Source organism: Erpetoichthys calabaricus, chromosome 8 (genome assembly GCF_900747795.2).
Source record: "Erpetoichthys calabaricus chromosome 8, fErpCal1.3, whole genome shotgun sequence".
Lineage (NCBI taxonomy): Eukaryota > Metazoa > Chordata > Cladistia > Polypteriformes > Polypteridae > Erpetoichthys > Erpetoichthys calabaricus.
The window spans coordinates 54581280-54605585 of NC_041401.2; the positions used below are offsets into that span (position 1 = coordinate 54581280).

General features: G+C 37.4%; 1 protein-coding gene and 1 pseudogene across 5 annotated transcripts in view; one reads left to right on the forward strand and one right to left on the reverse strand.

Annotated features, from left to right (window-relative positions):
- The window catches only part of LOC114655491 (methyl-CpG-binding domain protein 5-like), a 239318-nt gene that overhangs the window by 20951 nt on the left and 194061 nt on the right, over positions 1 to 24306 (forward strand). The gene's annotated exons all lie outside the window — the stretch shown is intronic.
- Positions 44 to 22937, reverse strand: LOC114656527 (KRAB-A domain-containing protein 2-like; annotated as a pseudogene).

Consider the following 24306-nt stretch of genomic DNA (forward strand, 5'->3'; position numbering starts at 1 on the left):
TCAGTCAAATTAGTTTATTATAGAAAATTATCAATCTCCATCATCACTTGTTACAACAAGATGAACTTTTATGACATTTCGAATTACACAGCAGTTTGTTATTTTTACATTTGCAGCGATTTGTTGAGCACTTGGTAGTGCAATTGCATCGAGTGTAGCCTTGGCCGCCGGTCAGTGATTGTGAAGACGCGACGGTTCGTAGTGATTTTTCTTCTGTGCCCACGGATGCCAATGTAAGCAGTTTCTCGTGCAGAATGGAAAACTCACTTCTGGAATACAGTTGTTTGAGAACACCATGTTCTGTTCCTAGCTTGTAGAAAGCGCCCTCGATGTTCATGACAACTGCAAGGACGCTTCGTGGATCACCGCGACCTCTATCAACATCTGGTATGTGGATGCGTACATTATCTCCAGCTTTCGCTGGTGGGAATTTTGCATCTGAATTTTTTAGCATCTTGGCACCTTGAGTTTGCAAACTAACATGAGCGGCTGACCTCTTATTCCTGATTTCTTGTTTATTATGACATAGTCTGCAAGTAATTTTCCCTCCGTACCTTTCGTCTGCTTCATTACTTATTCCACAAATTGCATGGACATCATTGCCGCAGGATCCACAAGAATGGGCTGAACTATACTCTGTTTGACATACTACACAGAATTTATTCGCATTTTTATTGTCAGACAACTGGTCTGGACTTTCCAATGGCTCCGTCGCCACTGCAGCAGGTTCGTTTGCAGAGAAAATTGCTGCATTTATAGCATCCTCCATTTCTTGTTCGACGTTCTCAAGATCTTCGTCTGTAACTAAGTTATCGACAACCTCTTTGAGCAGATTTGAGGTGCTCAGTCCCACTTTTGCTTTGCAGCCAAACATGGTCTCAAATGGCGACTGCTGAATTCCTTGATGAAAGGAACGTTTTTTCATGAATTGAATGAATCTGAGACTCTCAGCCCAATGTGTTGATGTATTTGTCTGCATCTATGTGATCATCATATTCTGAACATCTTGGTTGGCACGTTCGACTGAACCTTGGCTTTGGCTATGCTTCGGTTTTCTGTGAATTAGTTTCAATTCAGGCCACATGTTCTTTAGTTCATTAATAACTTGATTCGCAAATTCTCTTCCATTATCTGATTGAAGCATGCTTGGAGCACCTATGGTGGTGAAGATATCCAGTAGCTGGTAAGCAACTTCTTCTGCTCTTTTGCTTTTCAGAGCTCGCAATAATATGAACTTCGTTAAATGATCATGATAATTGAGTATAAACTTGTATTCGCCGTCTGGGTTACTTTGCATGTCGATAAGATCTACCTGGCATCGTGAGTTAAATCCTTTAAATATCAAGGGTTTAGAAACTAGACCTTTCTTAGGATTAGACAATTTGGTCTGACACGGCTTGCATGAGCGGAGATACAATGTAATGATTTCCTCGGTGACATTTTTGTACTTAGTTTGTAGCTCCTTTTCCATCCGTGTCCAATTTTCAAGTGAGTATCATGTAGCAAGTCGAATAACCCTTCTGTGTGCACATAGTACAAAATAACGCTATTGTCGTCTGTTACTGGCACAATAAGTTTTTCTTTGCCGTCAACTTCAATAACACCATATTTTCTTAGTCGACTTTCTTTTTTCTGCTTTGCTTTAGCCTTTTTAACGTCCTCTATAAAGGTACAGTACTTTTCTCTGCTGAGTATCCCGCTATTATTTGCTTTTTCTTGCAGCAACGTATTCAAAGTATCTAAGAACACGGTTTTCATATCAAATGTTGGTTCCGTATTTACATGTACGCCAACTTCGCCCAGCATACTAGTCTCGTCAGAAGAAGCCATGGGAAAACCTATAGAAAACAATACAAATTATTGAAATTGAAAGGCCATTATATTGGATACAGCCCGTACAAAGATTACACCATTGACATGAACCCGAGCGGGTATAGAAACCCGCAATTGTAACCGCAAAAATGCGTACAGATATGAAAACTTGGCGCAGGCAGCGTCTGGGACATGCGCTATCAATACTACTCAGTTGACGCCACACCATCTAGCGATAATTTTTTTCCACCCTTAATCTGTTTATGGCAGTGATTAAAGCCGTCATATCCGTAATTCAAAAATTTGGAATGCCTTAAAATGTATGCTTACCTTACGGATATGGATATGGTTCCTATAACCGGCATTTCCGAATCTCAAGTCATGCGGCGATCCCTTTCGTGGTTTAGCAGTTAATGTACATGTATAAGGACTTAAATTGTGTTGTTTAGCATTGGTTATATAATTATGCCAGATTTGTTAAACAGCCACTATTGTGACTTTTGATATGTGCAGTATGACCTAACCTTCGAACTGAAAAGCATGCATATAGAATACTATACAAAAACGAGCCGAGGATTAATACTCACAATGAAATCACTGTCAGAATAATAAAAACAAGTCACAGAGGCAGGACTGAGGGCAGGATATTCTCCAAAAAGCAGCAGACAAACGGAAAATTAGCGTCACAGCGTGGCACTGTCCTTGCTACCACGTGAAAGCCGACATCACACCGGAATCGACAGCTGCGCCACCTACCGGACAGTCTTGCATCAGCACATCAAATATTGGCCAGGGATTTCCCGGCACTTCGGGAAGTGGACGGCCAAAGTAGCATATACACTGGCCATTTCCAGTACATCGGACATTGGCCACATGCCACGGCCAAAGTGCGAAATGGCCGGCCAATTCGGGGACTGACCAAACTTTGGACTTTGGCCGTAACATATACACTAATGAGTGTCCTGGATTGGATATTCTAAGATCTGCTTGTGTCTGAGGGTTTTGTTAATAGGAAAAAGTTTTGCATTCCTTAGTGATTCAAAGTGGTAGTCTGGTTTATTGCTACGGGGGACTCAGTCTGAGTAACTATGCAAAGGAAGAAATTTTGTAGTGTGCATTTGATTGCAAAAGCTGCTGATAAGATATCCAAGTACATTTTTCAATAAAGTAAACATTTTTTGTTGTTGTTGAACAGTTAGTGTGTTTTATTTTGTTGTAATTTCTTATGAAATCCATCCAGGCAAGGCACCTTATAAATAGAAAAAACCACTGCCTTGGTAATTGTCAGAAATTCATGGTAACCTGTGGATGCATTAGTTGCTGTTTTGACTATGATGCATTACAGAGTTTGACTTTTGGAATAATTTAAAAGAAAAGGGGGAGAGTGGGATTTGACACTGAGGTTTATTTTAAAAAAATTAAGTGTATAAAGCAAAGATCTGTTAATATACACTATATGTAGTCCTCTAAAAAGTTTTTGGAGTATGTGTGTGGGAATTTGTGCCCATTCAGCCAAAAGAGCATTTGTGAGGTGAATTTGTTCCAAAAGTGTTCATCAGGGTTGAAGTCAGTGCTCTGTTCTGTTCACACCAAAATTGTCAAACCATGGAACAGAAAGTGGTCTTCCCCAAGCTGTTGCCACAATGTTGGAAGTTCTTGATTTTTTTTTAAAATGTCTTTGTAGGGGTGGGCGGTATGACCAAAATTCTATATCGCGGTATTTTTCTAAATTATCCCGGTTTCACGGTATTCAACGGTATTTTTTTCCCCATGCATGAGTGGATGTTAACCATATTTTACACTGCAATTACTGGCTAAGAATAACCAATTCCACTGTCATGAGCATTGTACATTGTACAAAAAAAAACATTTTAATGTGCACACAAGTATTAATATAGTTTTGCATTGCCCCATAAAGTGATAGTTTTCAAGGGGGTGGCACTAATGGAGAAGGTATCACATTGCATGACAGATGCAGTCAAAATATACAACCTTTTTATTGAACAAATTTTGCAAAGACAAACTATAATTTTGACAACATATTTTCAACCATACAAAGAGGCATTTAGACTTAGTAAAATATCCAGAAGTGCTTGTCAAAAGTTGTATTGCACCGAATATGTCTTAGAAAAGGAATAAATAGTAAATATTTTTTGTAAACCAACTACACTTTCTGTTAATGTTAACAATCTCTGTCCACTGACACGTTAAAGTGACTTTTTAAACAACTTTATCATCATTAAACTGCATAATATTTAAACTAATAAATAATAACAATAAAATAAATAATATTATTATTAGTGATAGTTGCACTATTATTTTAAGCCCAGGTGCATTACACAGTATTCACCAAATTAAAATAAAATAAAACAAGTGTAACTTGGTGATGACATCTTTACCAACTGAACCATCATTTAGGCAAACTGCATTAATATCGACCTTGCTTCAAGCTAAGCTATACTGGGAAGAAAAAAACAAACTATATGTCGAGAACAAAGTCGACATTTCCACTTTATTCTCGCCGTTTATGTTGAGATTAAAGTCGACATTTCCACTTTATTCTCATAGTTTACTTCATAATTAAAGTAGAATGTCGTAAACTAAACTTCTTCCTAAAATCAATGTTTAATCAATTACTTAATTTACCCCGTCATAAATTAATGCAGCACATTAAATGCTTTGTGTAAATGTTGGGTTTGTGATCTGCTGGTCGGAGACACGAACACAGAATTCAATACATGTTCTTCTGAGCGGGCTATCTTTATTGCATGCATGCTGTCTCTATCTGACATACCAAAACCCCAGTTCCTATCCTTCCTTTTTCTTTCACCACATAACCCATCACCGCACGATAAACGTCTTTGTGAAATTAAAACTAGTTATAAACTTAGCCCACGGAGTGTTCAGAACTTTAAAAATATCTTCGTTATACATGTTTAATTATGCCATCCATTCAGAGTTGCGCCCATGTCTGAACGAGTTGCCAACACATCGCAGGATGAATACAAGCAAAACATACACTAGAAGGGTCAATATAGCACAACAAAACCCCACATCCTACATGACTTTGAAAGGAAACTGAAGCACGCCGAGTAAACCCACCAGAAAAACATGCAAATACAAGGCAGGCATGCCGCCGTGCCCCCATATGATTAATGCATGCTTTAATACATTTCACCATGAAAATTATATTAAGTATTTATCTTAGCATTCTAAATGTTCAGAGAGCAGGAAGATCATGAAGTGAATGTATTCTGTGCGGCGATCACTGCTGGCGCCTCCTCTTAGTGCAAGAAGAAGTCAGTTTAAGAATCACTTAACACAAAGCATTTAATGTGCTATATAACTTATGACGGGGTTTGAGAAAATCTAGTAAATTAAATATTCATTTTACGATGAAGTTTAGTTTACGATGTTCTACTTTAATGACAAATTACGAGAATAAAGTCAACATGTCGACTTTAATCTTGACATAAACGGCGAGAATAAAGTAGAAATGTCGAGAATAAAGTCAACATGTCGACTTTATTCTCGTCATAAGCGTCAAGATTAAAGTGGAAATGTCGAGAATAAAGTCAACATGTCGTCACACTATTACACAGTACCCAGGTACATTACACTATATTGAAAACAAATAAAACAAGTACAACTTGGCTTGCAGTATTATCCAGTAGTATAGAAACAGTATTTACACATCTGACCTTTTTAAACTAAAGTATTTCCAGGCGACGGACGTGAGTCCTTTTTTTCGGCAAAAGTTCTTCTGTTCATCATGTTCAACTTTATCGTCGGCTTCAGTTTCGGAATGCTACCTATTTGGTGGTGTAGCAGTGAAAAAGAGCCCTAGTGCAACAAATCTGTGTTTAGCGGTGTAGCAGTGAAAAAGGTCCCCACTTGAACAGTTTCCCGCTGCGCCATGTTCCGAACGTCGTTTAGGCAATTTAAACCGGTGTTGCGGTATAAGAAAAATCCTTATCATAAAAAAATAAACGGTTTTCGGTATGAACCGGTATACCGCCCAGCACTAATATATATATATATATATATATATATATATATATATATATATATATATATATATATATATATATATATATATATATAGATATATATATAGATATATATAGATATAGATATAGATATGTATAGAGATAGATATAGATATGTATAGAGATATATATAGATATATATATAGATATATATAAAGATATATATAGATATAGATATGTATAGAGATATATATAGATAGATGTGTGTGTATATATATATATATATATATATATATATAGATATATATATATAGATATAGATATATAGATATATAGATATATATATATAGATATATATATAGATATATAGATATAGATATATATATAGATATAGATAGATTTGTATATATATAGATGTGTATATATAGATGTATGTATGTGTATATATATATATCAGTGGCGGCTGCTAGCTTTTGAAACAGGGGAAGCTCATATTAGGCCTTCATCATAAAATTCATTATGTTATTTGTATGTAAATTCTGCCCTCCGTTCCTTTTGCAGAAAATGGTCTGTGACCCTGTCGTACCAATTGGCCGTCTTTTTCAGGGACTTAACCAGTTTCCTCTCAATGGCCAGGAGAGCAAGGTTGCTGAAACGATCTTGGCCCATCGTGTTGCAGGTGTATGACTTGACCCGTTTTAAACAGGAGAAGCTCCTCTCTACACCTGCTGATGTAGCGCCAATTGTTGCCACTAACGACAACAGCTTGTATAGCTGAGGCATTGCACTATCCAACTCCATGTCTTTAAAAAACACCAAGAAATCACACAGCTTACCCCTGCTCCCCTGTAAGTCATGATCTGAATAAAGTACTTGAAGTTCAGATCTCAGTCTCCTCAAAGAAATGGCCATAACTTTTCAGCACACTTTCAAATGCCTCCTCTGGAAACACTTGTCTCATTTCATCAAATTTCCCTGTATTGACTAATTCTAAGAAGCTCAAATTTGAAAAACGCTGAGAAATCTGCTCCATGAGATTGTCTAGGATGGCTATGTACAAATTTCTGTAGCGGTCCTGGGGATCCTGTAATTGTGACAGATGGCGCTTTCTAATAGGTTCATCTCGAGGGTCTGATATGAGATTTGCTGCTTTTGCATAAACTGCTTGATAAGCCTCCTCTGACCTCTTCTCCTCGACAAAAGCAAGGAGAGACCCAATTCTTTTTTTGCAGTAAAGAACATCCATAGCCCTTTGCTGGACAATATCAAAGACAACATCTGTCTCAGAGAATATTTGTTCATATGTGTACAACATGAACACAAACTCAAAATCCTCCAGTTTCATTATGAAGCCTTTGGCAGCATCTAATGTGTCATCATCCATGCTCTCATCCTGGGTAATCTTGTCAAAAGTCTGCAGGAGGCCATCGTAATTGTTTGCCACAGTGCTCACTATCCGTGATGTGAAATTCCATCGAGTAGGAGCGTATCTGGGCAATCTTGAAGACCCTGCAGACTCAAGAAAAGACATCCTTTTTATGGACTTTGAAAAAAATGTGGTGAACCCAGAGAGAGATGCAAAAAATATTCTTGGCTCAGGCAAGCATTTAGCACCCTGGGACAACACCAGGTTCAGTCTGTGTGCATAGCAATGCACAAACACTGCACTAGGGGCTATTACTTTAACTTTGGCCTGTAAGCCATTGAGAGATGAAGCAAAGACAGCAGCCCCATCGTAAGTTTGTGCCACAAGTTTTTCTCTAAAACTGTAGCCCTGCATGTTCTCGTTTAAAACTTCAAACACAGACTGAGCATCTCGACCCCCTGACACATCCAAAAATCCAATGAAGCACTCTTGAATTTTACCTGCACTATCCACATATCTAACAATGACAGACAGTTGGGCATGGCAAGATATGTCAGTTGCTTCATCCACCTGCCATGCAAAAAAAGGAGCAGTCTGAATTTCACCTTTTATATGATCAGAAACAGTGGCTGCGAGAGCAGAGATCAAGTCATTTTGGATTGAGTGGGACATACCAGAAAACACAGCTGATGACTGAAATTGTGTGGCCAAGACAGAGTCATATTTAGCAAATGTTTCTGTAAATTCCCTGTAATTCCCCTTATTTGCTGATTCACTACTCTCATCATGCCCCCTGAATGCCAGCTCCTGACGGGAAAGCAAGGAAGTCACATCAATTAGACGGTTTAGGAAGGCCCTGTTTTTTTTTTTTTTTACTGTTTCATTATGTTTTGCCACCTGAATCCGAAGACCTTCATTGATTGCATGTTCAACCCTGACCCTGCCCAGACAACTTAACCTTGCACATGAACTCGCATGTTCTTTGCACTTTTCGTGCCTTTTATATACCCTGTCAAAGTTACCCAGATCCCCAAAACCCACGTGTGACCAAACACATCCCATTCCCTGAGAAGGTTTCGTCAAGAGGCATGGCCAACAGTACATTTTCTTTGTCACAGCACTTCCAGTCAGCCAGTTCACCTTGTCATACCAGGAGAGCTGAAAAGACCTGTTATTTTTTCCTGATTTTTGCACCAGATCAATCTTGGGCGTTGGTCTGCCCTGCTGTTTAATTCTGAGTCTCTCCTCGTAAGGAAGACTACTAAATGGTTTTGCCAAAAGCAGGTCAACAATATTAGCACCGTCTGCGTCTGCCATTATGCACAGCTTGCTAGCTGGCTACTTTCCCCTTCCACGAGCTACTTTAATTATATGAACGAACTAACTTTACAATGCTGAAACAAGGAGCAAAGTCAAGAACGCTATAAAATGTTTTTTTTTTATTATTTAAAGAATGATTTGTACAAGCAAAAATGGTTTATATCACCAGCAAACAATACAGAGTGCAGCAGTTTGTCGTACGACTTCACCTGCAAATCCGCATGGGACTGAACTCGAATCTCTGTAGTGCTGATGTATACTTAAGACATGCTGTCAATCAAAAAAGGGGTTCCGCCCTTTAAACAGCTCCTCCAGTCATCATGCAGCAGCCCAGCGTCCTGGCCTGCCCACTGCTCCATTCACTCCCAGAGAAGCTGAGCTTCCCTGGAAGTGACGATTTTGGTGCATTTATCCAATTACCGTCCAGCTTTTCTGCAGTGAAAAAAGCTCCTCTGTGCTTGCCCATAGAGCTCCAGTGAAGCTGGGCTTCAGGAGGGTTTAACGCGCTGTGCTGCACGGAAATGTATGACAAGAAAATCGCGTCAAACAATCTACAATAAATACCTGATTCTGAACGAGCTAGTCATGAAGTTGAATGCGTTCTAGTATATTAGATAGATATAGATATAGATATATAGATGCAAGGGTTGTCTGGGTTCCGTGTGGAATTTTATCGTTTGTCGAGTGTCAGCCTGTCGAAACCTGTTCTGCTGTGTAGAGGGATTATTCAAGTGGTTGCGTGTTTTTGTTCAGATGTTTTGCTCCCTCTCTTCCTTCAGAATGAACAGAAGCAAAAGAACTGAGAGTGCGCAGCCAGCGCTAGCGGCGAAGCTCCCGACTCTGTGCGTACGTGACTTTGAAGTGATGATTTTTTACGACTTTTCTGATGGTTTAACAGCTAAACAGTGCTGCCAAAAACTTTCTCGCATCTTCAAGAAGAATGCTCCAAAGAAGACGATGGTTTTTAAGTGGTTCCAGCGCTTCAGCACAGGCCACTTCAACTTTGACGATGAAGAACGTGAACCGAAACCGCGAAGTTCGACTGATGGCAGAAATGCTGATTGTGTGAAGGAGTTCCTGGAAGAAGATGGTCGTGTGACCATCAGGAAAATTGCCCTGGAACTTGGGATGACCCTGTATGCTGTCGACACCATCATTCGACGAGATCTTGGCTTTACAAAGGAATGTGCCCGATGGGTTCCAAGGCTGCTGACTGTGGAACAAAAGCAAGCTCGCGTGGAATGGTGCAAGTTTTTCCTTGACAAGTTCAACAATGGCCAGTCGATCTTGCACCATGTGACTTTTGGCTCTTCCCGAAGGTGAAAGAACTCCTGCGAGGCCACAACTTCGAAACTCGAGAGGAACTGATTGCAGCTGTCAAAGAACAGCTGGACAACCTCACAAAAACAGCCTTTCGCGAGTGTTTTGCGGCGTGGGTCAGAAGAGCCCAAAAATGCATTGATGTTGGCAGTGAATACTTAGAAAAAGTTTAAAAAGGATCGAAGTACATGAGAAAAATAGAAAAAAAAAATCCTTGGCTACTTATTTCGAGTGATTCCGCGCGGAACCCAGACAACCCTCGTGTATATATATATATATATATATATATATATATATATAATAGATAGATAGATATACGGTAATCCCTTGCTATATTACGCTTCGACTTTCGCAGCTTCACTCTATCGCGGATTTTGTATGTAAGCATATTTAAATATATATCGCAGATTTTTTGCTGGTTCGCAGATTTCTGCGGACAATGGGTTTTTTAATTTCTGGTACATGCTTCCTCAGTTGGTTTGCCCAGTTGATTTCATACAAGGGAAGCTATTGGCAGATGGCTGAGAAGCTACCCAACCAGAGCGTGTATTACCTATTATATAAAACTCCTCAAATATATTGTGAGCACGGGGGCTGTTCGCACTCCTAGAAGATACGGCCGCTCCTCAAAAAACACTGAAAGATTACCTTCACATTGCTCTCTTCCTTGCTGGGCATAAATGTGGCTGCTTTGTCAAGCGATATGCTTCCTGCATGGTGCTTCGCATACTTAAAAGATCAAACAGCACGTATTGATTTTTGATTGTTTGCCTTTCTCTCTCTCTCTCTCTCTCTCTCTCTCTCTCTGACATTCTCTGCTCCTGACGGAGGGGGTCTAAGCAGGGGGGTTGTTCGCACCCCTAGATGATACGGACACTCATCTAAAAATGCTGAAAGATTATCTTCATGTTGCTCCCTTTCTTGCAGCTGGTTTGTCAAGCGACATGCTTCCCGCATGGTGCTTCGCATACTTAAAAGCTCGAACGGCACATATTGATTTTTAATTGTTTGTTTTTCTCTTTCTCTCTCACTCTGTCTGACATTCTCTGCTCCTGACGGAGGGGGTGTGAGCAGGGGGGCTGTCCGCACCACTAGACGATACGGACGCTCCTCTAAAAAAATGCTGAAAGACTATCTTTACATTGCTCCCTTCCTAGCAGCTGCGTAGTCCGGCGGTGCTTCGCATACTTAAAAGCCCAAATAGCCCTATTGATTTCTGATTGTTTGCTTTTATCTCTCTGTCTCTCTCTGACATTCTCTGCTCCTGACGCGCACTCCTTTGAAGAGGAAGAAAAGTTTGCATTCTTTTAATTGTGAGACGGAACTGTCATCTCTGTCTTGTTGTGGAGCACAGTTTAAACTTTTGAAAAAGAGACAAATGTTTGTTTGCAGTGTTTGAATAACGTTCCTGTCTCTCTACAACCTCCTGTGTTTCTGTGCAAATCTGTGACCCAAGCGTGACAATATAAAAATAACCATATAAACATATGGTTTCAACCTCGCGGATTTTCACCTTTCGCTGGGGGTTCTGGAATGCAACCCCTGCGATTGAGGAGGGATTACTGTATGTATATGTGTGTGTATATATGTGTATATGTGTGTGTATATATATATATATATATATATATATATATATATATATATATATACTAATCTCAGACAGAGGCAGTGGGCCGAGGGGAGGGGGAAGCCGGGCGGGGCCCAATGCACTGTCCTGTTTCACTAAGATGCGGGTGGAAAAAAAATTAAAAACAAAACGATAAGATTGACCATGAAGTTGAGATAATGTTTTAAAAAGAATTATCCATCAGTGAAGAAAATGGCAAAATGTATATATTGTGATGAAAGTGATGTGTGTATATATAAATTGATACATCATTTTGTTAATGCAATGTAATGTCACAAATATTGACACTTTAAAGTCAGTGTGACATTAATATATTACATTTTTAAAATATAGTTCAATATATGAGTGGTAAAAGAATTTAATGTATAATTATGCAGTAGCTAGAGCCAGATAAAGGTAAATTATTTTTATGATACTTCTTATAGACTTCTAAATATAGTATCTTTGACTAGTTGCAAATGACCAGATTTGGTCAGCATTTTCACCAAGGGCTATGTCTTGGATAGTGCTTTGTATGTATGGTATTTAGTTTAATGGTTGATATAGATAGACTTAAGAATAAAAATTATGCATATTTTCCTCTGTGATATAAATAACACTCCAGGTGTCATTACAGTTATAAACTAGGTCACCATGACTCACATCCACAACAAACAGAATAGCATCCATCTAAAAGCTTACACAGTTGCAAGAAAAAAACTATTTGATGCATTTTAAAATGTATCATTTACTAGGTTGCACCAGTAGAAAACAACCAGCAATTTTCTGTACTTATTAGCTAATATTAATCTTGTCTTTCTTTGGTCATGATACAGTATATCTGAAATATGTTTGCTTTAAACAAGGTCACATAAGTGCTATGCATTTTTTTTAAATTAATTCTGAACAAAGTAATATTTCATCCATCCATTTTTTCCCCCCGAACCTATGTTTTCCATTACAGTTTAAACAATAAATAAAACCAGTGCAAGGCAAATGCTACCTTAATGCCAGACATCCTGGAGCTTACTGACACAAATGTCCTTTCTAACTCCTACTGAACCAATTAGTGGTCACCAATTAATATATGCACTGTAACAGTAGGGGGCGCTAGAGCTCCCTTGAACCCTCAGGTACCACTCCAAACATCGGGTAAAATTACAATTATTATTAATTTTGTAATAATAATGTGCACAAAGCACTCTCCACTGCACACTACTCATATACTCAATACAATAATAAATCAATAACCAATCCTCCTCTCCCAGACGCGTTGCCACCCTTCCACCCAGCTCAGCTCACTGTCTGGGATTTCTCATGGTCCTTTTATAGTCCATGACCCGGAAGTGTTTGTCCCTCAGTTCATGTGACTTTCTATCACTTCCGGGGCAGGCAAAAATTTCTCTTTTTCTTCAGCCCGGAAGTATATCATTTCTTCTGTTTCCGTGAGTTGGAAATACTTCCAGGCTATATGGAAAATATAAATCTCTGGGCCTCCCTGCAGCGACTCCTGGCGGCCCCGACGTTATCCAGCAGGGCTGTGTATTAAAACTCCATAGTCCATGATGCCGTGCTGGAATTCGGGGCATCTCCACGTTGCAAGGAGGACTCCATCTAGCGGCCTGGGGGTATTGGCCGGGATGAATGGCCGGCCATAGCTCATAGCACATATCTGGAATGTGCATGGAAAAGAAGAAAACCTGGAGAAGTCCCTTATGGTCCAAGGGTGCATGCAGACTCCAAAAAGACTGAGCATGGTGTTGAACACACATCTCTCTGGTAGGGCTGGGTGACATTTCAACAAAATAAAACAAAATTGTTTTTGTTTTTTTTTAATTTACAAACAATTCACTATTTAAATTTTTCCACATAAGCATCATTTTCAATAATTATTGGGAAGAAAAAAATAAATAAAAAATGAGAAAGTTGTTCACATTTTTGCCAAATGAAAATACAACCGTATCCTTAGAAATACAAAAACAAATATGCTTAAACAAAAAAACAGTTTATTTTGCATAACTTGCCAGCCATCTTCCTCCCTCTACTGCAGCTACAGGTCTCTGGAATGATCCACCTGTAATAGAGTCCCTTCCATCCAAATATATAGTACTACAAGCAACCTGCTCATTATTTTCCCCACCATAGCCTAATTCACTGCTCCGAGTTAGGAAGACATGATGGATAACTCGGGTATATTCTTCCAATGGCCAAGTGTTCTAATGGGATATACTGTATAACAGAGAGTGTGCCTTGTGAAAAGAATACACCAGAGATGTTGGTTGTGGACAGGCTTTATCTTTGTCCCATGTTTTCTCACATTCATTCCATTCTGCTGCTTATTTCTGGTTTAAGTGCTGAACTTTGAACTGCTACTGTCATTTTGAAAACTTTGTATTTTTACATGAATTGGGTTGACATCCTTTCTTTCTTATCCAAATCAATTGCAGACAACATGGTCATTCATTAGAGAAATGCAGCTTGTGTCCATCCTTGCATATTAATATGTTCACACATGACCAGCTGATCAATTTCAGAAGATTGCTAGCCTGTTTTTTTTGGGGGGGGGGGGGTCTTTTGGTATATTTATTTACTTTATTGTTTAACTGTACCAATTGCTACTTAAAAAATGAAATTTTAATTTTTGAAAACAGCTTTAAAACATTCATTCAATTTCATAAATTCTAATAATTGAAAAAAATCACTCAACCCTAGTCTGATGTTGTAAGACATTTACTGACTGTACCATAATGCTTCCCGTAAAAAAACATATGAAATCAAAACATATCAAAAGTGCATTGTGTCTATTATCAAAATTGGTTATTTACTATAGAAATTTTACTGGAATACCCATATTCACACTTTTTAGGCAAAAAAGTCACCAATATAAAATTTTGCTGGGATAGTAATCATCTGATTTGTTCATGGGATGAGAATTGACACCTTCAATTATGATTTAAAAGGTGATAATCAAAAATTATTACAATTCATTTTTTCTATACTTACCATTCAGTACAGATACATTGATGCTTTGGTAGTTTTTACTGTTCATGCCAGATTCCCATTTGTAGTTTTATCTACAGAAAATAATCCAAAGGATCTGTTGGATTCAGTTTGGGAAGATGTTTGTTTTTCTTATACTCTCTAGTATGCTTTGCATCATGCTTTATGATGTTAAGTTTATAAAATTAAATAACATGTATGCAGTCTTTCTCATTTTTTTTCTCCATTCAAATATTCAGAAATCCACACTCAACCTTTTTAATGATAGTGTGGCAGAGAGTGTATTCAGTTTGCTGAGTAAAGCAGTTGTATTTGTATATGTATGAGGTTCTGTGCCTTGCCTTTTTCGCCAGATGTGAAAATGGTATGTGTGTGTGGTCTCTGGAAGGGCATCTTTCGTGGAACTTGTCCAAGTAACTTCTGGTCATGGAGGTTGGGTATCGTTTAGATTTTATCTGTTCCAAATCTGATTCTGATTCAGCTTACTGATTCTGGTGCTTATCAAATGGTCAATAACAACAAAAGCCTTTTCTCTTTAAAGAATAAAACTAAAATTTGTACAACAAAGGTTACTTGAAGCAGTAAACCAAACAGAGTTTTGCAAGATACAGTAATTATAAAATAACATTTCTTCAACCTAAATGTCACAAATACACAACGTAAAAGGTCTGTGCATGTGTGCAGCAATAGAGTCAACAGTTCTCGTTAAGAAAAATCAGCATATCAGCTTTGTCTGGTAGTTTGCATAACTGCTTTTGGTATATTGTGTCTCCAGCACCATCTGTGTGTAATGGAGGCCTGCACATACAAATACATAAAGGCTAGCTCTGATAGTAAAGGATATATAATTCTTTTGCCCACACTACAGCTGATTTTTTTTTTTTGTTTGTTTTTTGTTAGCCTTGAACACCATTTTTCCTTCTGTGATTTTAATTTTTGGAATTCAGTTTTAAAGGCAGTCAGTTCAAACGGGTAATCTAAAGAACGTTGAGTGTGTTGAAGTGTCACAATGCAACCACAAACTGGAAGCAGCCAGTTCCTCAAAAAAAAAAAAAATGAGTGAAACTAAGTGCGATTTAACTAAACAATCCCAAGTTATTTTCCTCAATGTTTGTATTGATTTTAGAGAAAGAATATACTTCAACCTTCACTTTAAGAAAGGTAATTTGAGATTTTTTTTAAGGCACAGTTTAAACTATTATATATTTAAACTATTATATATTTAATGATATTTATGTATTAGTGTTCTTTTGTTTTATTTATCGTTTATCTGTGATCCATTTATCACAAAGGCAATTGAATTAAGGGGTTACTTTTTTATTATGTAGTTTTTAAATTTTTTTTGTTTTGTTTTTTTAATAGGGTTATTGTGGGTACTGATTAATTGCCGGAGCCAGAGTACTGAACTTTGTTTCTACATGTGGATGTTAGAATGACAATAAAAGATCCTTGATTCTTTGACTCCTGTAGTACGCATGCACTGCTTTGATCAGATTGCTGAATGATGCATACCAATTGTAACATGCATTCACATCCTATACATGCATTCAAGCTTAACAAAATGTAAACAATGAAAGAATAAAGGAATTCTTAAGTAACAAATATGGCACATGTATAAAATAGTGATTTAAAGTATTCTGGCAACAGACAAGAAAGATTACTTACCAAATAAATATGTGTGTGAAATCAGTTCATTAAAAATCTAAATTTGCATGAAATAGTACATTTGTGCAGAATATCCATAATTCTGTGCTGAATTTCAAGCCCTTATGTAACATTATTTAAAATTGTAGACTGTCCTATAATCATGTTTATGTGAACTGAAGTTTTAATTGAAGTTTAACTCTTAGTCAATTCATAAATCTTGATGTAAATATTGCCTATTTTAAGACTTGTATTAGCCATTTCAATTAACAAAATATACTGGATGGATGGCCATGGACTGGCCATCTGCCATAGACAGTACAGACACATGGGTAGCACACACATCAGGGCAACACATATAGAGAAAAGACACTTTATTATTATACCGTGATTTGAGCTCTCAGTTAAGGAACTCTGAAACAGTGTCACTGCCTTTTGCCATGGTTAAATTATACACATGTGTGATTACATATGTATTAGCGAACATTTTAGAAAAACGCAGTAATCATGGTAATTAAAATACGAAGCAGTGTAATAACCTTTGGGAATTTCATGTCAATTTATTGTAAAAACTAGAGAAAAGCCAAGGAAACATTCATAATGGCTAACACGGTACAACACCCTAGTACTACAGATTCTAAAAACTAGTAACTGATCCATCTCTTCCAATTACATTATATAATGTTACCTGAGAGCAATGTGCAAGCGCTAGCTGAGGCTTGACTGGGAGACCGCAAGACATTGAAGACCATACATTCTTTTAAATTAATGCTGTGCTGATGTTTATGGCAAGTTTGTTTTGCAGCTTCCCTTACAAGAAATTATCTTGCCACAGTTGCTGCATTTTGCATTGTGATTATATTATCTAATAAAATTAGCCACACTTTTGAGCATTTGCTTGAGGTCCATACTTCATGGCCTGAGCAAAACAAATCATCACACCGTTGATGCATGGCATAGTTTACAACATTGTCTCAGATTTATGTGCCTGCATCAGGGACATTTACTAGACTTGTATAATGACTAAAAGTGCGCATGTTTTAATCAATAAGTGGGACTTCTTTTCGATTTCCCGGTTCTTAAAATTTGAACTGGTTCTTGAGACCCAACACTAATTTCAAAGTTGATTTTGAAATGATGAAACCCCAAGATTCAATTCAACTTTGCAGTCGTGCAACTGTGATCTTTGGGCTCCTCTTTGCCTCCCTTAGTATCCTCCTCACTGTATGTGGGGTCAGTATTTAGATTTGTCCCCTTCTTTGCAAATTTTCAACAGTCCCATACTTTTCCTGAATTGCCTTACAGTTTATTTCAACTGAATTATCTATTTTAGTAGCCATTCCTCAATCTGTGCAGCTCAACAGCTTTTGTTATCATTTGAGTGGAGACCTCTTTAGCTTTTAGCCATGTTGATGGATAATAACAAAATAATTCTCCATTTGTTTTCTCATATTTGTACCCCCAGGAAATATTCTTAGACATCAATAAAGTTAGTAGGCATTAAAAGCAATATCAAGAAACATTTTTTCCCCAAAGACGCAAATTTATTTGGTTTTATTCATAGTGAGTGCCAATCATTTTTCCACATATTTTTTTTAAAAGAATAAACTATTCCAAAGATATTACAAAACTTTTGAAGGATTTTTTTGTTAAAAGAATAGTTTGCAATTTCTCCAAACATTTCAGGAAAATTGGAATCATTATAAGTGTTATCTACATTATATTAATTTGTTGCTTTCTTGAGGGGTACCAATGTTACACATAAATATACATTACAAAGTTGATTGACTAACTCACTCACTCACTCAATAACAACACTATTTCATGTTTAGGTAAAATGCTTAAATTTGGCAGGATAGCACATCCAGGGCAGTAGGTATCCACAAAGAAAGGACATTTTGATTGATAAATATTTAGGGATTCAAAAAAAATCCCCACACAAGAAGAGCTAAATATCCTAAAATCTGAAAAATGCGTTGACGGATCTGATTGAAATTTGGTGTTGTTGTAGAAAAAACATTAGCTGAAATGTGTTTTTTATTTTTTGATACTTGTTGTTAATAGCAACTGGGACATTCTAGTGCACTGCATCCCCCATTTCGCCACCGAGGTGATTGTGATTTTTCTGAAAAATGGTGCATGCAAGTTTATGCAAATGAAGGCCATCTGCAGAAGCGAAGTGAAATTCGCAATGTTTAGTGAACTCAAAGAAGACACATCTACTAAGTGTGTGCCAGGAAGTGTTAATATTTTTTGATAAAAACTAAGGCAAAAAATACTCATCAACAACATTTTTTCTGTGACGAAAATGGGACAAAAACTAAATAAAAATGCACCTTCAATGATGAAAACTAAGACAAATGCTTTTAAAATAATGGTTCATGAAAATTGAAGAAAATGAAAATGTTACAAACAGATAACTGGACAATGAGAGATATGAAGCTCTTTGAACATATCTATTCCACATGACATGGTCTAAAAGAAATAACAACCATGAATATAGTGGTGCAATTTTAAAAATTTTTATGCCATCAAGAAACCATCACATCAGCCAGAATCCTGTTCCCCTGTTAACTAACATGATTCTTGGGCAAAAATGCGTAAGTCATATGGACCACCTTTAATTACAACACTTGACAAAAATAAAACCCAGCATAAGCCATGTGGAATGAAGCTCACAGGAAAGAACACCACAAGCCATAAGGGGCATCTAGATGCATGCAATCCAGAGATTCATGCCAAGGTGTATGTAACTTTATCTAGGTGGTGACTTGCCTGATGCCAATTCTGTTACCTCTAGCTGTAATTCACCCTGCTAATACTGTGTCAAGTGCTGCAACATATTGTTCAGGATTGTGGGTGAAACCACTTTGCACGCATCCACTTGCATATACTGGGACAGTGGCATTGACGATATCAGTCATAGCAATTAAAAAAAAAAATCAAAGCTTGTATACATCATCAATGAAATGATGTATATGATTAATGTTTTTTTTTTTTTTTTGGTAAACTCTTATAGCAACATAACTAAAACACGACAAAAGCCAGAAAACTGTGATGATAGACCAGAGCTGCCATTATCTGACCAAGATCTTTTGGAGTAAATCCTTTCTACACCTACTTTTCATTTTATGTTCAATAATCACTACATGTGGTTCAGTATACATGTTAGTATAATTGTTTAGAGGTACAGTGCATTCTATACATATTCATATATTGAACAAGATATCCATCTGATTTTGACTAATTTGCTTTTAGTTTTAGTTAACTAAAACAGGTTTACTTTTTCTCAACTAAAATTAATTTACTTTTTGTCAAATAAAACTAGACTGAAACTAGCAATAACTAAATGACTAAAATGTGACTAAAACTAAAATGCGATTTAGACAGAAGACTACAACAAAAACTAAATCAAAATGTATTGTCAAAATTAACACCATTGCCAGGTGCAGTGGCTATGAGCATAAACAGTTTCACACAACTGATGCAGTAGAAAAGGTATTAATACATATTACCTCAAACCCCACCATCTTATCTGCAACAATGTGTAAATGACAAAGTGAGGACTACAATTCCCATCAGCCAGAACAGTGTTCAAAAAGTTTAAATAAGAGCATCAATAAAAGCAGCATGTCATCAAAAGTAGCAACCGTTGCATTTCCCCTGACCTCTCAGGCACTTTGGGATAATAATTTCTAGGCCTGGGTAAAAATATTGATTTTTCGTTTAAATGATTCAATATCAATTCTTAAACTCCTCAAGATTGATCCTGTGAATCTCTAGCCTGCTCAGTTACTGTATTTAGATTTTTGGTCATGTTTGTTTTTGGAGTCCAGTCCAGTAGATGTCACTAATATGCCTGTTAAGGTTAAGTACAGAAAAAGCACTTTACTTCCTCCTCAACTGAAATTAGTACTTACACTTAAATCAGATGTGTGGACTTAGTATGGATGTTTATCTAACTGCAGTGTTTCTCACTTTTTAGACTTTAGACCCAGTTTTACCTTTTTCATTTCCTTGAAGACCCAAGGACAGAATTTGAAGAGCAGAAGGTTTTCCCTCTTTGTGAGTCAAGTGGGATTAGAAGAGCAGGTTGATTAGAGGATCCCCTTGGTGAAACGAGCACAGTTAGAAAAGGGGAAAAATATTGTGCACAGTTGTTAATCACTATAGTGGACTGGGTGTATAACATGCATCAATAAATCTGATCAAAACTGATTACATTTGTTTCAGTCTATAGCCTTGCATTTTGGAAAATGCCAACACCATGATTCTTCTGCATATTGTCATTAAGCCTGCAATACCAATCATCGATCAGCGTTAAACACTTAAACAAAAGAGGAAGTAACAAAAGAAAAAAAACAACACAGCAAATTAAACAATGGTGCCAAGGCATGATTGAACAGAGTGAAGCACAGTTCTTTTTTTTTTTTTTTTGTTATAGCTGATAGAGATGCTGGGCAAGTGTAAGGTTCTGAGCAACATTAACAGTGGTCAAAGCGTGATGGCTAGGTGACCGGTTTAGATCATCTCCAAAATGACCGGTCTTGTGGAGTGTGCCCAGTATGCAGTGGTTAGTACCCAAGAGTCATGTTATACTCGATTCTTAGAGCGCTTACATGCACGCTTTTCCAGCTCTCTTTTGACGCCTTCTCTGAGGACCAGCAAAAATTTGGGTGGGGCATGTGTTCAGGTTTTGGTACGTGACATCAATAGTGTTGTCACTATGGAGATGTTGGTAGAAAACAATGTGCCTGCCAGAACAGCTGGCATCAAATCACCAGCTCTTTGAAAGTGGATGTGGAAATGTGCAACATGAAATGGAAGAAAAGTGGGGATTCAGCTATTGCAAGATAACTCAGTGTGACTGCAAACCGCATTGCAGCTCCAACAGGATCAGTGTGCATGCTTTGATGTTTGACGAATAGTTTGATGCTATGAAGCAAATCATCAAACTTAAATGCCGACTTACAAAAGTATTCTTGGTGCTTTTCTTCATCCATTTTTCTCATTGGCAATACAAGTGTTGCATGTTCTCCATCATAATGACACAATACATTTATATGTACTGTATTTAAGCCATCTTCTGTGTCACTGATGCCGTCTCTTTGCTATAAAATCCTGTAACTCCTTCAAAGTGGCCATTAGCCTCTTGGTAGTCTCTCTTACTAGTTTCCTTCTTGCTCATCCATCTAGTTTGGAGGGACGGCCGGATCTGGGGAGGGTCCTAGTAGTACCAAACACTTGCCACTTCTTTATTATGGACTTTACTGTGCTCCTTGGGATTGATAAAGCTTTTGAGATGTTTTGGTATCCATCTCCTGCCTTATGTCTGTCCATAACTCTATCCCTGAGATCTTTTGAAAGTGGCTTGCCACCCATAGTTAGTTATTTGCTGTCCGTTGCACTATCAAGCAAGGGAATGCTCCAGGAACAGCTGTTTTTATGCTTCACTGATCACACTTATTACAATTGATCATAGTGGAAGCCAGTAACCATGGTCTGCAATGGAAATGGTGGTTACTTACACCTGACTGAGTTTACAAGTATTGTTTAGGAGGGGGGTGATCCTTTATTAATCTCAGTATTTCTTGTTTTTTATTTTTTAAAATTCTTCTGAACTGTATCTGTGATATCTTTCACTTGGATGTTATAGATTGCATTCAGTAAGTAAAACTGGAAAAAATATTGGTTTGTGTGTTTTCATTTAAGGCTGTAAAGCAAAAAAAATGGGAATATTTCGAAGGGGGTGATTTTTTTCTATACCCACTGTATATATATATGCATGCACTTTTAATTTTGAATATTTTTTAATAATTAATTGCGGTACAGCTTTACTGGGGAAATTGTTTCGTAAAGTTAAGTGCTTTTTATAAAGTCAAAAAAATATCTTGCCCATTCTGATGCTTTACAGTAGTCGGTCTGCTGCACAGAGGAAAAGCATAAACTTAACTAATACGTCCATGTTTCAAGCCAAGACAGCTTTTGAGTATTGATTCACTTCTAACATGTTTCTGACACGTTTGTGACAACAAAAGTGAACTGGAAATGCTTGTTTTATTACATGTTCCTAGTACTATTTTTCTCGTAGTAAGGATAAGTTCTTATTTGCTTGTGTGAATTATAACATAAATCTAGAAGTACTGTAAATCAAAACAAAACCAACCAAAAAGCATGAAAAGTTTACTGTGATTTAGTCTGTGATCTGCTAGCTTACCAAGGCTTTTTGTCATGAGAAATGGATTTAGATTGGCGACGAATTGATCAGAGCATCACATTAAACAGTCAACTGCACAAAGTACGTTTGTTTTTTTATTATTATTATATTTAGAGCCACATTACAATGCAAATTAATCTAGCACTTTAATTCTGTCAGTAATTCTATCTTTAAAATAATGTGAAGATAAAAATAAAACATTATTGATTTTCTGATAATTAGATTCAGCCAGTTGCCTCAAGGCAGAGGAGGAAACAGGAGATTGACAGGCGAATCTGAGCAGCATATGCAGTAATGATCAGTTGTGGCGAAGAGAGAGCTTAACCGAAAAGCAAAGCTTTCAATTTACTGGTTGGTCTACAGTCCTGTGCTTACCTATGTTCATGAGCTTTAGGTAGTGACTAAACGAATTAGCAGATGCAATTGGCAAGAATAATCTTCCTGCACTCCTCGCCCTTTCTGCATCAAAAGGAGCCAGATGAGGTGGTTTGGGTTGCTGCTATGGCCCGCGAGGGCATTAGTCTAAGCAAAGATGCCCCAATGTCCCTTTTCCCCATCACCACTTCCAACTCCCCCTCGTTTCAGTGTATCCTGGGTCAGCTTTTTGGGCTTGTGCAACTGGGAAGAATCCCAGTTGGAGATGGTGATGGGGAAAAGGGACATCTCGGCATCTTTGCTCAGACTGCTGCCCTCACAACCTATTAGCAGGATAATCATCAGAAGATGGATGGATGGTCAGAGTAAGGGACACTGTCCCTTTTTTTTTTTTTTTTAAATCCTTTCGTCTTTTCCACTTGAGAATGCGATCTTGGCAATTCCATCGTAAGTCTCAAAATTTCCTTCTCTTTAGTTTTTAGCATTTGCAGACCAGTCAGAACAGTTTCTGATAGCAACCTGGAAATTCCATCCTCGAAGGCCAAAGCTGTCAATCACTGCTTTCTCACACTCAGTTCAAGAATGAAGAAAGCTCCCACATGTTAAATGTGTGGAAGCCCAAGCAGTGCCATGCAGCACACATAATACAGATATTTGTACAATGTATTTATGTGGCAGTGCTACAGCACTACTAATACAAACTAGATATTTTTGGCGCTGCTTCATAAACAATGTGTGAGGCAAAGTTAGAATAACTGGATTTAATTAAAGCATGTAAGTTTGCCATTAAAAATGGTAAAGGCAGAAATGTCAAACTTATGTACTGTATATGTATATATGTGTGCGTATGTATATTATTAGTGTTGATATGACTCCAGAAATATCTCCCATTCACATTTAATTTAAATGGTTACATTCAATTTAGTTTTCATTTTGTAAAGTAGTGTAATATCAAGACATTAACATAGAAAACTGCATAGTGGCATATGTATTTTCACATGTATATTACAATTTGAATATTTAGTACTGAAATGAAATTTTTAAATGGGTCTTTGTTTTGTGGAATTTTTCAGATGAACAGTGGCAGTGCACACAGAAACCCTACCTTCCCTGTCACACCGTTGGGTAACGAGAATTTTGTATTGGAGAAATTAGCACTTTGGTCACATTTGTCCAGAAATAAATAATATAAATTTTGTCAAAGGTGCTCAAGTAAAGGAAAATGCATGGGTGCGTGATGCATTTGTTACATAACTGGATGAATATATGCTTATTAATTTATCATGAAAAAACCCAATAATGTTCTACTAATATGTAGCTCATTTGGGGATATAAAGTCACTGGCAACTTTATTAGGTGCACCTTGCTAGTACTTAGTTGGACCCTTTTTTGTCTTCAGAACTGCTGTTATTCTTCATGGCATAAATTCAACAAACTGCTGGAAATATTCCTCAGGCATCTTGGTCCGTATTGACATGGTAGCATCATGCAGTTGCTGCAGATTTGTTGGCTGCACATCCATGATGTGATTCTCCCATTCTACCATCTCCCAAAGGTGCTCTATTGGATTCAGATCTCATGACTGGGGAGGCCATTTCAGTATGGAGAACTCATTGTCATGTTCAAGAAACCAGTTTGAGATGATTTGAGCTTTGTG